Raw genomic sequence first — 12,934 nt, 5'->3', positions numbered from 1 at the left:
GAATGAGCCTAGGGTGCCTTCATTGTTCATGCCTAGGCCATCATTGCTCTACACTAGGACCCCGACCTAAGGGCGTTTTGCAGAATGTGTTTGCCTGAACGAGTGAGCTACTCAACTCCCTCCTGACATATTGGGTGATAATTACGTCAATAAGCCTTCTAGTAAACCCAGGTTGCTAGGCCACCCCTAGGAAAGGGGACTCTGACTTTCCCTCTCTCTGTTTCTCCTCATAGATTGGGGGGGGGGGGCTTCTCCTTTACTCATTTCTGTGTTAATGGCTATAACTGGAGGCAACTGGGGTTAGTCTAACTCGAGATGGAGACTTTGAGGAATATTCCCAGGCAGCTGCCAAAACTCCCTTTGTTTCAGGGAAATTCCCTTTCTTCTTTGGCCTGACATGGACTGCTTAACCCCTCCTTCCTGGCGGGAAAACATGGCTTTTGCTCCTCTGTTCGAGCTGTCCTTTTAACCATTGCTGGTTCTCTAAGGTTTGCTCTTCCAGACTAAGGAAACTTTATTCTTAAGAGGTCTGTGATTTAGAGCTATGTAAAAATATTTATTTTTAAATAAAGCCTTCAACTTTTCTATCTGAACCCTCTAAAACTCAAAAGGTCTCAGGAAGTATTTTCCTCCATCGCAATCAGTCGTTTTAATAAGTTCAATAAGAATCTGTTCTCCTTGTAACAGAACACCATGGGAAACATGGGATATTTTGCCAAGGCTTTGACTGGAATGCCCTATTTGAGAAAGACAAAAAGAACAACCCAGATATGACCAGACAGCTTTAAGGAACTAAGGTTGCCTTTTTGAAACCTGGAACCATAAAGCCCCTTGAAACTGTTGGCCCAATACCTGGCTTACAGTGTTCCCAGCAGCCTCACCAGGTGAGTAAAGAATGTCACTTTCTGGCAGGTGCTGGAACCTCGGGATACCCTGGGGGACCTCAAGAAGAGGAATTCACCCAAATTGACAGGTATTGCAGGCATGTCTGATGGCAAGTACATGGCTTGGCTTCTGGCCTGGAGAGGCTATAAAAAGTTCAACCTAGAAATTCCTTACAAGAAGTTCCAGTAAAGCAGATTCTAAAAGATCTATATGATCGCTCACTGTTCTTGCTGAGCTTATGTAAATAATTAGGCCACATCTGTTAAAACTGGACTTGTATTTCAAATAAACTAGTCCTGATTTGCCTATCTCTGGAAATGAGGGTTATTTTAGAGAGAAATTTACGTTTTAATAACACACCTTTATGAAGGTTACATTCTAGATTGAATTGTCTTTAAATGTTTGTTTACCTAAGCTAGAGAATTTGAGGTGCACTTCAGAAAAGTTGCACAATAGCTCATTCCGAGGATCTCTTTGCATTTTTATTCTGTGGGGATAATAACAAGAGCCCATGGCACTTGGTTAAACCACTGAAAAATAAAATTGATTCCCAAACAGTTGTATAACTTAACTATCACCTTGACCATTGTACTTCTCTATAGAGCATAACTGTTCAGATGTTACTGATCTTGCTTACTGTATTTGGCCAGATTTAAGATGCCCCTGTTTAAAATACAAATGATAGTTGGTTTACTGATGCCATTAGTTTTCATGAAAATAGTAAGAAAATCTAGGTGTGCCATAGTGCCCATTAGCACTTTGTAATTGCCAAAGCCTTAAAAAGTTAAATATATCCTGCATTTAGCCTGGCATCCAAAATCTTCTGGAAAGGTAGAAAAAACTAATCCTACTTTACAATGTCATATTACTAAGCTTAGTCTATAAACCCAGGAAAATTGAATTACTCTCCTACCAATAGGACTTCTCACGATGAGAACTGCTCCAAAACAACCTGTAGGACTCAGCCCTTTTGACTTATTACATAATAATATTATATAATAATTATTATAATTATATAGGAATGAGTTATTATATATATACATATATAAAATATCTCTTTCCATAGATCTGTTATTAGATGAAGATTATAATGCCTTATTAAATACTCACTAGAGGCTGGTTTAACTTATAAGATACTCAATGAAGATACTAATCATATACTCCCCAAACCTGATTTAATTATAGCTGAAAACCCACCCCATGTAAATCTCAGAGACATGGTTTATTTAAAAAAAAAACTGGAAGACACATACAACAGAAAGCCTACATCCAAACTGGAAAGGTCCATATCGGGTCATACTATGTACCCCCACTGCAGGAAAGCTAGAAAGATACTCTTCATGGGTGCGTATATCTAGAGTAAAACCCTAACCTCCTTCACAGAAACCGAGTGAGCAAATGAATGGTCCTTCTTACTCCTCTGAGCCCATAGAAGACCTCAAACTTCTCTTCAAACCAAAATGAAGGTTGTAATTCTCTTTATCTTCCTTTCACCTATCTTAACTGACTGTTCCTTTCTACAGTGGGCACAGCAGTATACTGAACTACATAATCAGTTTGTTGGATATGTGGAATTTTGCCTATGTCAAGTACATCCAGTTTACCCTGGTGTGTTTTGCCTTTACAGGGCACTGATTGGCATTCTCTGCAGGATTATATTTCAGATATAATATATGGAGACAGTACGTACCAGGATAACTCTATCACTACTCCAGATGTTTCTTCCTGGCCCATCCTCAGTGAAACATAGAGTTCACCAGGACTCCATGACCAAACTTTTTCATACTCTCAAGCTATTAATGTCTTACCTGACCTTATAAGCCTACAAATTAATACCCAACAACTAGGGCCTAAGCCTAAGCAAAAACCCTCCTCATTGCTATACCAAGGATGGCATATATCAAATTTGGGATACATATTTGTGGGTCCTACCCACCATTGGACAGCTCAGTCAAAAGGCAGTTTTATGCCAGGAACAAAGAAATCATACATATGATACATGGGCAAAATGCACACGACATCTAGGACGGCTATCATTAGAAATATGTTCTGAAATAATAGTATTCCAGGCTACTGACTGGTTTGCTACTGATTGGGTAAGGTGTCCTGGCATTAGATGGACAGCTCCAGACGGAACCCACTGGATATGTGGAACTAACCTGTGGCCCTGGCTTCCTCCAGGGTGGATAGGTTGCTGCACCTTAGGATTTGCCTGGATTCATGGACGCGATACTAAAATCATCACTACTCCAGCTAGTCTCCCAGTTTAAAGCAAAGATGGACACGATCTGTTTTTAAGTGCTATGATCATTTCACATCCATTTTTGCTCCATCTGTGAGACTAGAGGATGTCATTTGGTATGTAGAAGCCCTTAATAAATATACTGCAAAGGCACTCAGTGATTCACTAAATAGCATCTCCTTACTTAATATTGAAGTCTCACAGATGCGCAAGGCAGTCCTACAAAATAAGATGGCCTTAGATGTCCTGACAGCAGCATAGGGTGACACATGTGCAATTATCAAAGAAGAATGTTGTGTGTACATCCCAGAATATCAGAAATGTCACAGGACTAGTAAAAGATAATATTACCCAGATTGAGAGTCTTCAGGATCTCTCTCTCTCTCTCTCTCTCTCTCTCTCTCTTTCTCTTTCAGTGATTGGTTAAGTTCCTGGTTTAAAGGAGGACTGTGGCCAACAATTAAATATCTCCTTTTTGGCGTTCTCATCCTTCTGGCCTTGATAATCTTAATGTGTTGCCTTGTTCAGTGTTTCTCTGCTTGGTGCCGAGCTCCATTGCTGCAATGACTTCATGACAACAGATGATACTTAACACACACAGAGACACTTCCTCACTGTCAGCGCTGGATTCAGCTGCCTCCCTCTTTTGTAACTTTCTTACACATTCCTCAACTGATCAATGTTGACCCGAGTAGGTAGGGACCACTCTACACCCCTATTCAGCAGGAAGAAGTTACAGAAGATGAGACCTTCCATCTTCAACTACCGTAAAGATTTAAGGGTCAACATAGTTCAGGGGGGAATGATGTGGGAAACAGAGGCAGAAGAAAAATTATTAAATTTTCTTACCTACTGACAAGCCCTTAGAACAGGCATAGTGACCCTCCTCTAGGGACTCAACTACCCCCACCTTCAGGCTTTGCTAAGGGCAAAGGGCAATCCTAGCCTGCCTGACCCCTACCCCCAACCAGGATCCTATAAGTCTACTTTAACAATTCCTTTGGAAACTTTATATCTAAACCTCCAAGATAGTGTTGATAAACATTCCCAAGCATATGGCCCACTGGTAGACATCGAAAGGGTCTCACATAAAGGTTTAATTACTGGTAATGAATAACCTTTTCCCCAAAACAATAGCTAGCCCCTCGAGGTCCTAGAAACTTGCTTCCATAATTCCTTAGAGACTGACACCATCCCTAACTTATTCCCTCCCCAACTTATAAGTACATAATAGACCACTCCTGAAAACCCCAGGGCCTCTCTTCTTGTCTACCAAGCCTGTAAATGTACAAAGAATGCCTTAGCATTCTTTATGAAGAACTCATTTCTGATTTTGGTGAATCTTAGCAGCATGAAATTCTGCAATTAGAGTGTTTTTTTTTTCTTTATTGAACATTTGTGAGGATTGTGGAATGTGGCTGTCCAGACTAAGTGAAATTCGATATAATGATGTTTCATAGATTTTTTGGTTTTTTTTTTCTCAGTACTTTAGGGTGTCTTAAAAGTTTCAGTATACACAGTGTCTGTTTATTGCCATTACTTTGTGGATAAAAGCTTTAAAAATATCACATTGAAGGATATTATGTATGTGTAGACACATGCAGGTTGGGATTTTAAACGCTGGGTTGCAGTTAATTGAAGTTCACTGAAATTCATGGAACTGGATGATTTCTTGGTTTTGCCAGTTATGCTGTGATTTATGTCAGTTTTGGCAGTTTCTAATGCAATAATGAAATATCTTGATGCCAAATTACTTGTCTAACGTTTATTGAAAATAATTTATTGGTAATGTCTCACTCCTCCACCCCCAGGATATGTCAGTAGCTATTTATACATTTCCAAATCTCTGAATAGGAAGGTTTTCTCTGTTAAAACTTGTTGGCAAGAGTATGTGTAGTTGGAGATGCTGGGTGGGTCAGTCGGTTAAGCGGATGCCTTTTGCTCAGGTCATGATCCCAGGGTGCTAGGATTAATTCCCTCATCGGGCTACTTTTTAGGCGGGGAGCCTTCTTCTCTCTCTCCCTTTGCCTGCCACCCTGCCTGCTTGTGCTCTCTCTCTCTCAAATAAATAAAATCTTTTTTAAAAAGTATGTACAGTGGAAATTTCCTTATTTAAGTTATAATTAAGCTTTATATTTTGAAATCCTTCACTAATAATCCTTCATTTATGGACTTAAATATATTTGCCCTTCTCTTTCCCAGTCTAAGAATTTAAACTCATCACAGACTGACCAGATGACTAGATACAGTAATCCTCCTATTTACAGATCTTTAAGAAAAGATTTTTCTGTCAAAACACCTGGTGTGGAAGGTGTATTCCCTACAGAATCGAGTACTACAGCCCGAGGGGTCGTCATAGTCTTTGCTGTTTAATTAAAAGAAAGACTCAGGGCTTCGCTTTTTCTTTATCGTTCGTTCTGTTTTTAATTTTGTTTTTGGAAAGTGTATTACTGAAATAGTTAATACTGTGTGATGCCCCAAGGTAACGTTTGGTTCTGTTAAACAGGTGTACATTTGTACTTTTTCATGCTTAGTGTTTATTGAATGGCCATTATTTTTTTAATGTTTTTATTTATTTATTTGACAGACAGAGATCACAAGTAGGCAGATAGGCAGGCAGAGAGAGAGAGAAGAGTTAGCAGGCTCCCCACAGAGCAGAGAGCTCCATGCGGGGCTCGATCCCAGGACCCTGGGATCACGACCTGAGCCAAAGGCAGAGGCTTTAACCCACTGAGCCACGCAGGCACCCTTTGAATGGCCATTATTGAGGGAGTAATCGGAACAACAGACGGAGAAGGAGCTTCACTGGGTATCAGGAAGAAGAGTGGGACACCTTATCAAGTCTTCATCTGTAACCTACACTCACCCTAATACGAATGCTGATAAGGGCCACCACTTAACCTGCATTTAATAAGTGGGCAGTATATTAAGCCTATTTCATGGATTGTCTCATTTAATCCTTTTAAGGGTATGATAATTCGCTCCATTTTGCAGATAACAAAATGAGCCTTAGAGTTTACATTTCCAGCTGGGTTTATATTGTCCTATTGCACTTGACTCAGATCTTTTCCTACTTCACGTTCATATTGTTTTTAATAATTTTTTTTCTGAAAACGGTATTGCCATCACTACAGCCACCAGTCTGTACGCATCATTAGACACCCACTGTAGTGGTCAGATGCCAAATTCTGTTGTTTTATTCTTCCTAAGGTCACTACCACCTTAATTTAAGTCCTCATTCTTTAATTTTTCAGTTCACTGTGAACTTCATTAATTGCAAATCTCTACAGTACAGACCTACACCTGGACTCTTGGAGTAGCTTTGCTCAGCCAGGTGTCCAGTGATCTCTCTAGGAAACATAGAGCTCATGTAGCTTGTCTGCCTAGAATTCTTGGTTACTGCTTGATGGCCGCCTGATTGCCTGAGGAGGTATTGCCTTTTTTCCTTGAATGACCTGTGAGGCCTGGTCACAGTCTGGCTCTGTCCTACCTACCAGCTCATCTTTGCCACTTCTTACCATGCACCTTTGGGTTAAACTTGTGTTCCTCAGCATGATCTCTCATGTCCCTGTGTTTCCTGAAGACTTTCCACCTCTTAGTTTTACTGGTAAAAGCCACTTTTAGATGTAAGACCAAGCTCATGTAAACACTTTGGGGAAACCTCTTGATTCCTTTTTTTCTGTGGTCATTGAAGAAGTATGTGTATTTCATTTTATGGTGGAATTTCCTTTTTACATTTTTGCCCCAGATTTAAATTGGAAGCCCACATGGCCAAGGATAGTGCCTCTGACACAGTTAAATCTTCAGAGGCAAGGTCCTAATGTGCTACAGTATTTGTACTCTTAGGTATAATTTTAAAGTGTAATCCATTCTCCCAATCTCTAGTTATAAAGTGTAATCCATTCTCCCAATCTCTAGTTTTAAAATGTTTCCTTTGAAAAATAATGTCCTATATTGGTCAGTTTTTTTCTGCAAATAGGGTATGTCTATTAAAATTTTTAAAAGGCACTGGGGGCGGGGCACCTGGCTGGGTCAGTGGGTTGAACCGCTGCCTTTGGTTCAGGTCATAGTCTCAGGGTCCTGGAATCGAGTCCCACATCGGGCTCTCTGCTCAGCAGGAAGCCTGCTTCCCTCTCTTTCTCTCTCTCTCTGCCTGCCTCTCTGCCTACTCTGTCTGTCAAATGAATGAATAAAATCTTAAAAAAAAAAAAACTTTAAAAAAAAAAAGCACTTGAGGGGTGCCTGGGTGGCTCAGTGCGTTGAGCCTCTGCCTTCAGCTCAGGTCATGATCTCAAGCTCCTGGGATCGAGTCCCCACAGCAGGCCCCTGCTCCGCGGGGAGCCTGCTTCCCCCTACCCCAGCCCTCTCTCTTTGCCTCTCTGCCTACTTGTGATCGTTGTCTATCAAATAAATAAATAAAATCTTTTTTAAAAAAGCACTTGGCAAATGACGTAGATACACTGCCAATATTCGTTTACTTCCTCTCTTTGGTTTTTAATTTTACTCTTTGTATAGCCCCTCTTTAAAATTTTGTTTTTATTTAATTTCTTTTCAGTGTAGCAGATTTCATTGTTTATGCACCACACCCAGTGCTCCATGCAATACCTGCCCTCCATAATACCCACCACCAGCCTCCCCCAACCTCCCACCGACCCACCCCTTCAAAACCCTCAGATTGTTTTTCAGAGTCCATAGTCTCTCACAGTTCATCTCCCCCTCCAATTTCCCTCAACTCCCTTCTCCTCTCCATCTCCCCATGTCCTCCATGTTACTTGTTATGCTCCACAAATAAGTGAATCCATATGATAATTGACTCTCTCTGCTTGAATTATTTCACTCAGCATAATCTCTTCGTGTTCATGTTGATACAAAAGTTGGGTATTCATCCTTTCTGATGGAGGTATAATACTCCGTAGTATGTATGGACCACATCTTCCTTATCCATTCATCCGTTGAAGGGCATCTTGGTTCTTTCCACAGTTTGGTGACCATGGCCATTGCTGCTATTAACATTGGGGTAGAGATGGCTCTTCTTTTCACGACATCTGTGTCTTTGAAGTAAATACCCAGTAGTGCAATTGCAGGGCCACAGGGAAGCTCTATTTTTAATTTCTTGAGGATTCTCCACACTGTTCTCCAAATTGGTTGCACCAACTTGCATTCTGTCCAACAGTGTAAGAGGGTTCCCCTTTCTCCACATCCTCTCCAACTCATATTGTTTCCTGACTTGCTAATTTTGGCCATTGTAACTGGTGTAAGGTAGTATCTCAGTGTGGTTTTAATTGGAATCTCCCTGATGATGAACATTTTTTCATGTGTCTGATAGCCATTTGTATGTCTTCATTGGAGAAGTGTCTTTTCATGTGTTCTGCCCATTTTTTTTGACATGATTACCTGTGTGTATTGAGTTTGAGAAGTTCTTTGTAGATCCTGGATATCAGCCTTTTGTCTGTATAGTCATTTGCAAATATCTTCTCCCATTCCGTGGGTTGCCTTTGTTTTGTGGACTGTTTCCTTTCTTGTGCAGAAGCTTTTGATATTTGACATGGATTTCTTACATGCAGATATGATTGTGTTTCTTTTTTGTAAATATTGTAGTCTTTGCCTTTTTAAAGAGACCGTTTGGGTTTTTATGATTATTGACATGATTTGTTTTAAACCTGTCCTGCTATTTGTTCTCTGTTTTTCCCACCCATCCTCTTTCCCCTTTTCTTCTACTGTCTTTGGCTTAGTTGAATTGGTTTTTATTTTAAATCCAGTTTATATCATTTCTTCTTAGCTATAACTCTCTGGTTTTAGTTGTTCGTTTAGTATACCTCTTTAGTATGTTATCTAAGGTTATCTTCCAGATTTTTTCCCTATCCAGGTGACCCCTGACCAGCTTGGGGATTAGGGATGCCAGCCCCATATAGAGTTGAAATCCCAATATAACTTATGAGTCCCCCAGAACTTACATACTTCCAGCCTACTGTTTACAGGAACACTTACCAATAACATAAGCAGTCAGTTAACGTATTATGTATGCTATCTATGGTTTACAGTGTATAATGTGGTGAATTAAGTTAGAGAAAAGAAAATACTAAGAAAATCATAAGGAAGAGAAATACTGTGTGATAAATACAGTATTTTTCATACCATGTATTTTTTGAAAAAAAAAATCCACTTGTAATTGAACCCACGTAGTTCAAACCATGTTGTTCAAGGTTCATCTGTAGTTGAAGAGTACAGGTGTGTGGCCACTTTCCTGTAACTAGCCTTTCTGCGATAGTGTTGTTGTAATCCTCCGTAAAAGAATTTTTATATAGTCACTTATCTTTTAAAGAGATTGCGAAATATAAAAGAAGAAATCTTTCCTATTTTTCCACATATGTACCAGTTCTGGTGCTCTCCATTCCTTTGTGTAGAGCCAGATTTCCATGGGGAATGTTTTCATTCTGCCTGAAGGACCTCCTGTAGCATTTTTTTAAGGTTTTATTTATTTATTTGACACAGAGAGAGTTCACAAGTTGGCAGAGAGGCAGGCAGAGAGAGAGGGGGAGGAGGCAGGCTCCCTGCTGAGCAGAAAGCCTGAAGCAGGACTCAATCCCAGGACCCTGAGATCATGCCCTGAGCCGAAGTCAGGGGTTAACCCTCTGAGCCACCCAGGTGCCCCTTCCTGTAACATTCTTATAGTTTGCGTCTGCCAGTGATTCATTCTTCTGTTTATTTCTCAGTTTTTATTTTGCTTTTCTTCTGATAACAGCTTTTTGAGCTATAATGCATATATAGTATGGTTCATGTAGTTAAAGTGTGCGGTTCATTGGTCTTGAGTGTATTGGCAGAATTATGAACTGTGGCCTCATTTCATCACCCCCAAAAGGAATCCCCTGGTTTTTCCTTGTCACTGTTCAGGGTGCCCCCAGTCCCAGTGCACACAGCCATCCCCAGTGCTAGAGAACCCCTGATAAACCCTCTCTCTAAAGATTCAGGGTTCTGGGTATTCCGTATAAATGGAATCAGATGACATGTGGTCTCTTGTGACTGGGTCCTTTCACTATCATCATGTTTCTAAGGCTCACCTTGGAAACATGCATGTTGTAGCATGTATCAGTACCTACAACTGTTAATAGCCAGATGATATTCTGTTGTATAGGTAAACCACCTTTTGGCTATAAATGAATAATGCTGCCATGAACGTGAGTGTACACGTTTTTGTATGGATCCATGTTTTCATTTCTCTGGGATTTAGGCTTAGACTCGGAATCACTGGGACAAATGGTAACTCGTTAACCTTTTGAAGTATAGGCTGTTTTCCAATGTGGCTGCACCATTTCATATTGCCAACGGTGTATGAGGCTTCCAGTTTCTGTCCTTGTTTTGAAAGACGTTTTCAGTGGGTATAGAATTCTGGGTTCAGTTTATTTCTTTCAGTACCTTAAAGGTGGTGTTCCATTGTTTTCTGGGTTTCATGATTTCAGGTGAGTAATCTGCTGCCATCTCCCCCCCCTCATTTTTCCTTGTCTACAAGGTGTGTCTTAGTTGCTTCTAAGATTTCTCTTTATCCCTGGCTTTTAGCAGTTTATGATGGTCCTTGGTGTTGTTTTCTACATGTTTCTTGTGCTTAGGGTTTGTTGAGCAGCACTGAGCTTTCTACTTAAAGCCTGTAGTCTGTTGGGAAATAAATAAGGAACATTTTTATAAAATGAACTAATGTTCAATCTACATTCCTAATGACTATAGTTGCAGCTGGCCCAGAAGAGCTAGAATTCCTTGAATTGCCCCGGGTACTGTTTTTCCTCCATGGAAAAATTGCTTTAGAATGGACCTTAGAGATCATTTTATCCAGTCATTACATCCAGGAATCCAGTGAGCTTAAGTGACTGGCCCCAAGTCATGAAACAGGTTAGTAGTAATAGAACCTGGACTAGACTTCTCGACTAGTTTTGTCCTCTTCTGCGAAGTTGTATCACCTTTCTGACAGACCAAGCATTAGGAAGATGATAAGAGGCATTCCTCTGTACTCTGCAGTATGAGTGCTATTATGCCTTAGATTTTATGGTTTCTTTACATTGAAGATTCAGAACTGTGGTAGACACGTGTGTATTTCATAATGAAATAAGAATTATTTCTTCTCAATTCCAGCTCTCATTTTTTCTGTAGAAAGCACTTCCGTGAAATACTCCCCGTTTCAGTCTGAACTATCTTAGACTTCTAATACTTGGGTGTTGTCATAGGAAGCCCTGTGATTTGGTTTGCACAACAGGGATTTTTGATACAAAGGGATTCAGGGTGTGAATTATCTTTCTCTTGATTTGTCTGTGGACCTAATGTCTCCCAGTGGGAGAGATGTATGAATGTGCATGGTGATTTGTAGTTGTTGCCATCACATGCATAAAACTCCCTAAGATTTCCTTTGTTTTTCGACTCCTTTCCTTTGATGATTCTTCTCGGATGATTTTCTTCATAGATGATTGTGGAGCTCCTGTAGTACTTTGGCAGAGGCAGAATGCTTTACATGCTTTTATCCTTTTTGAAGTTTATGAGATTAGCTCTACAAAACATGCATTGGAAATACTGGATTGTCTCGTCATATGGAACATCTGGTTGTCTTGGAGTTGAAGTTTGATCAGTATGGTTATATGAGGCTTTCAGAAGTACATTTAGAAGTACATGATGAGAGTATTTGTTAGAGAAGTTTGAATGGAGTTTGGAAAACTGAAATGTTAAAATATTTTAAAGAATATACTTAAGAAAAGGATGTTTTTTTAAAGGTTAGATATACATATACAGAATAGTCAGATTAATCTTTCTTGGTGTACAGGTCTGTGAATGTTCATGAACTTATTAACCCTGTAATTACAAGCAGTAATAATATTTGCATCATCCCCAAGAGAACCATTTTGTTTTTCATCATCAACAGTGTAGAATTTGTTTGTGCATCCTCAGTATTTGACATTGCTGGTTCTTTGTCCTTTTGTAATACCAATATAATAGATTTAATGGTCTATCTTTGTAGTCTTAATTTGCATTGCCTTAATGACTAATGATAAGTGTCTTTTAATGCGTGTTTTTTTTTTAAGATTCAATTTATTTAACAGAGATCACAAGTAGCCAGAGAGGCAGGCAGAGACATAGAGGGGGAAACAGTCTCCCCACTGAGTGGAGATCCCTAGGTGGGGCTCAATCCCAGAACCCTAGGATCATGACCTGAGCCGAAGGCAGAGGCTTTAACCCACTGAGCCACCCAGGCACCCCATCCTTTCATGTGTTTCTATGCAAGTCACCCATCTATCTCTGGGGAAATGCCTTCAGATATATTTTTTTGCCCATTGCATTTATTACTCAGCTTTCATACAGGTTTTCATATATTCCAAATAACAGTTTATTAGATACATATGTTGCATATTTTCTCTCCTAGTCATTGGCTTTTCATTTCCTTCGTGGTGTCTTTCAGTGGGAGAGGGAATTTGAGGAAGGTGGTCAAAAGTCACAAATGCCAAGTTAGAAATAAGTACTAAGGATGAAATGTACAGCATCATGACCATGAGTCTGTTGTATTATGTATAGGAAAGTTGTTAAAGGAGTACATTCTGAGAGTTCTTACCCAAGGAGAACTTTTTTCCTTTTTATTGTATTTAGAGAAGATGATGGCTGTTCCAAACTTGTGGTAATCATTTTATGACATATGTAAATCAAATCTTCATGCTGTTCACCTTAAACTTTTATAGTGGTATGTGTCAATTATTTCTCAAACCTGGGGAAATGCCCTCTTTCAGAAAATGGAGATTTTTAATTTTTTGAAACTCAATATATGTATTTTTTTCTTTT

This window comes from Mustela lutreola, chromosome 17 (genome assembly GCF_030435805.1).
Source record: "Mustela lutreola isolate mMusLut2 chromosome 17, mMusLut2.pri, whole genome shotgun sequence".
NCBI lineage: Eukaryota > Metazoa > Chordata > Mammalia > Carnivora > Mustelidae > Mustela > Mustela lutreola.
This window is presented reverse-complemented; position numbering follows the sequence as displayed.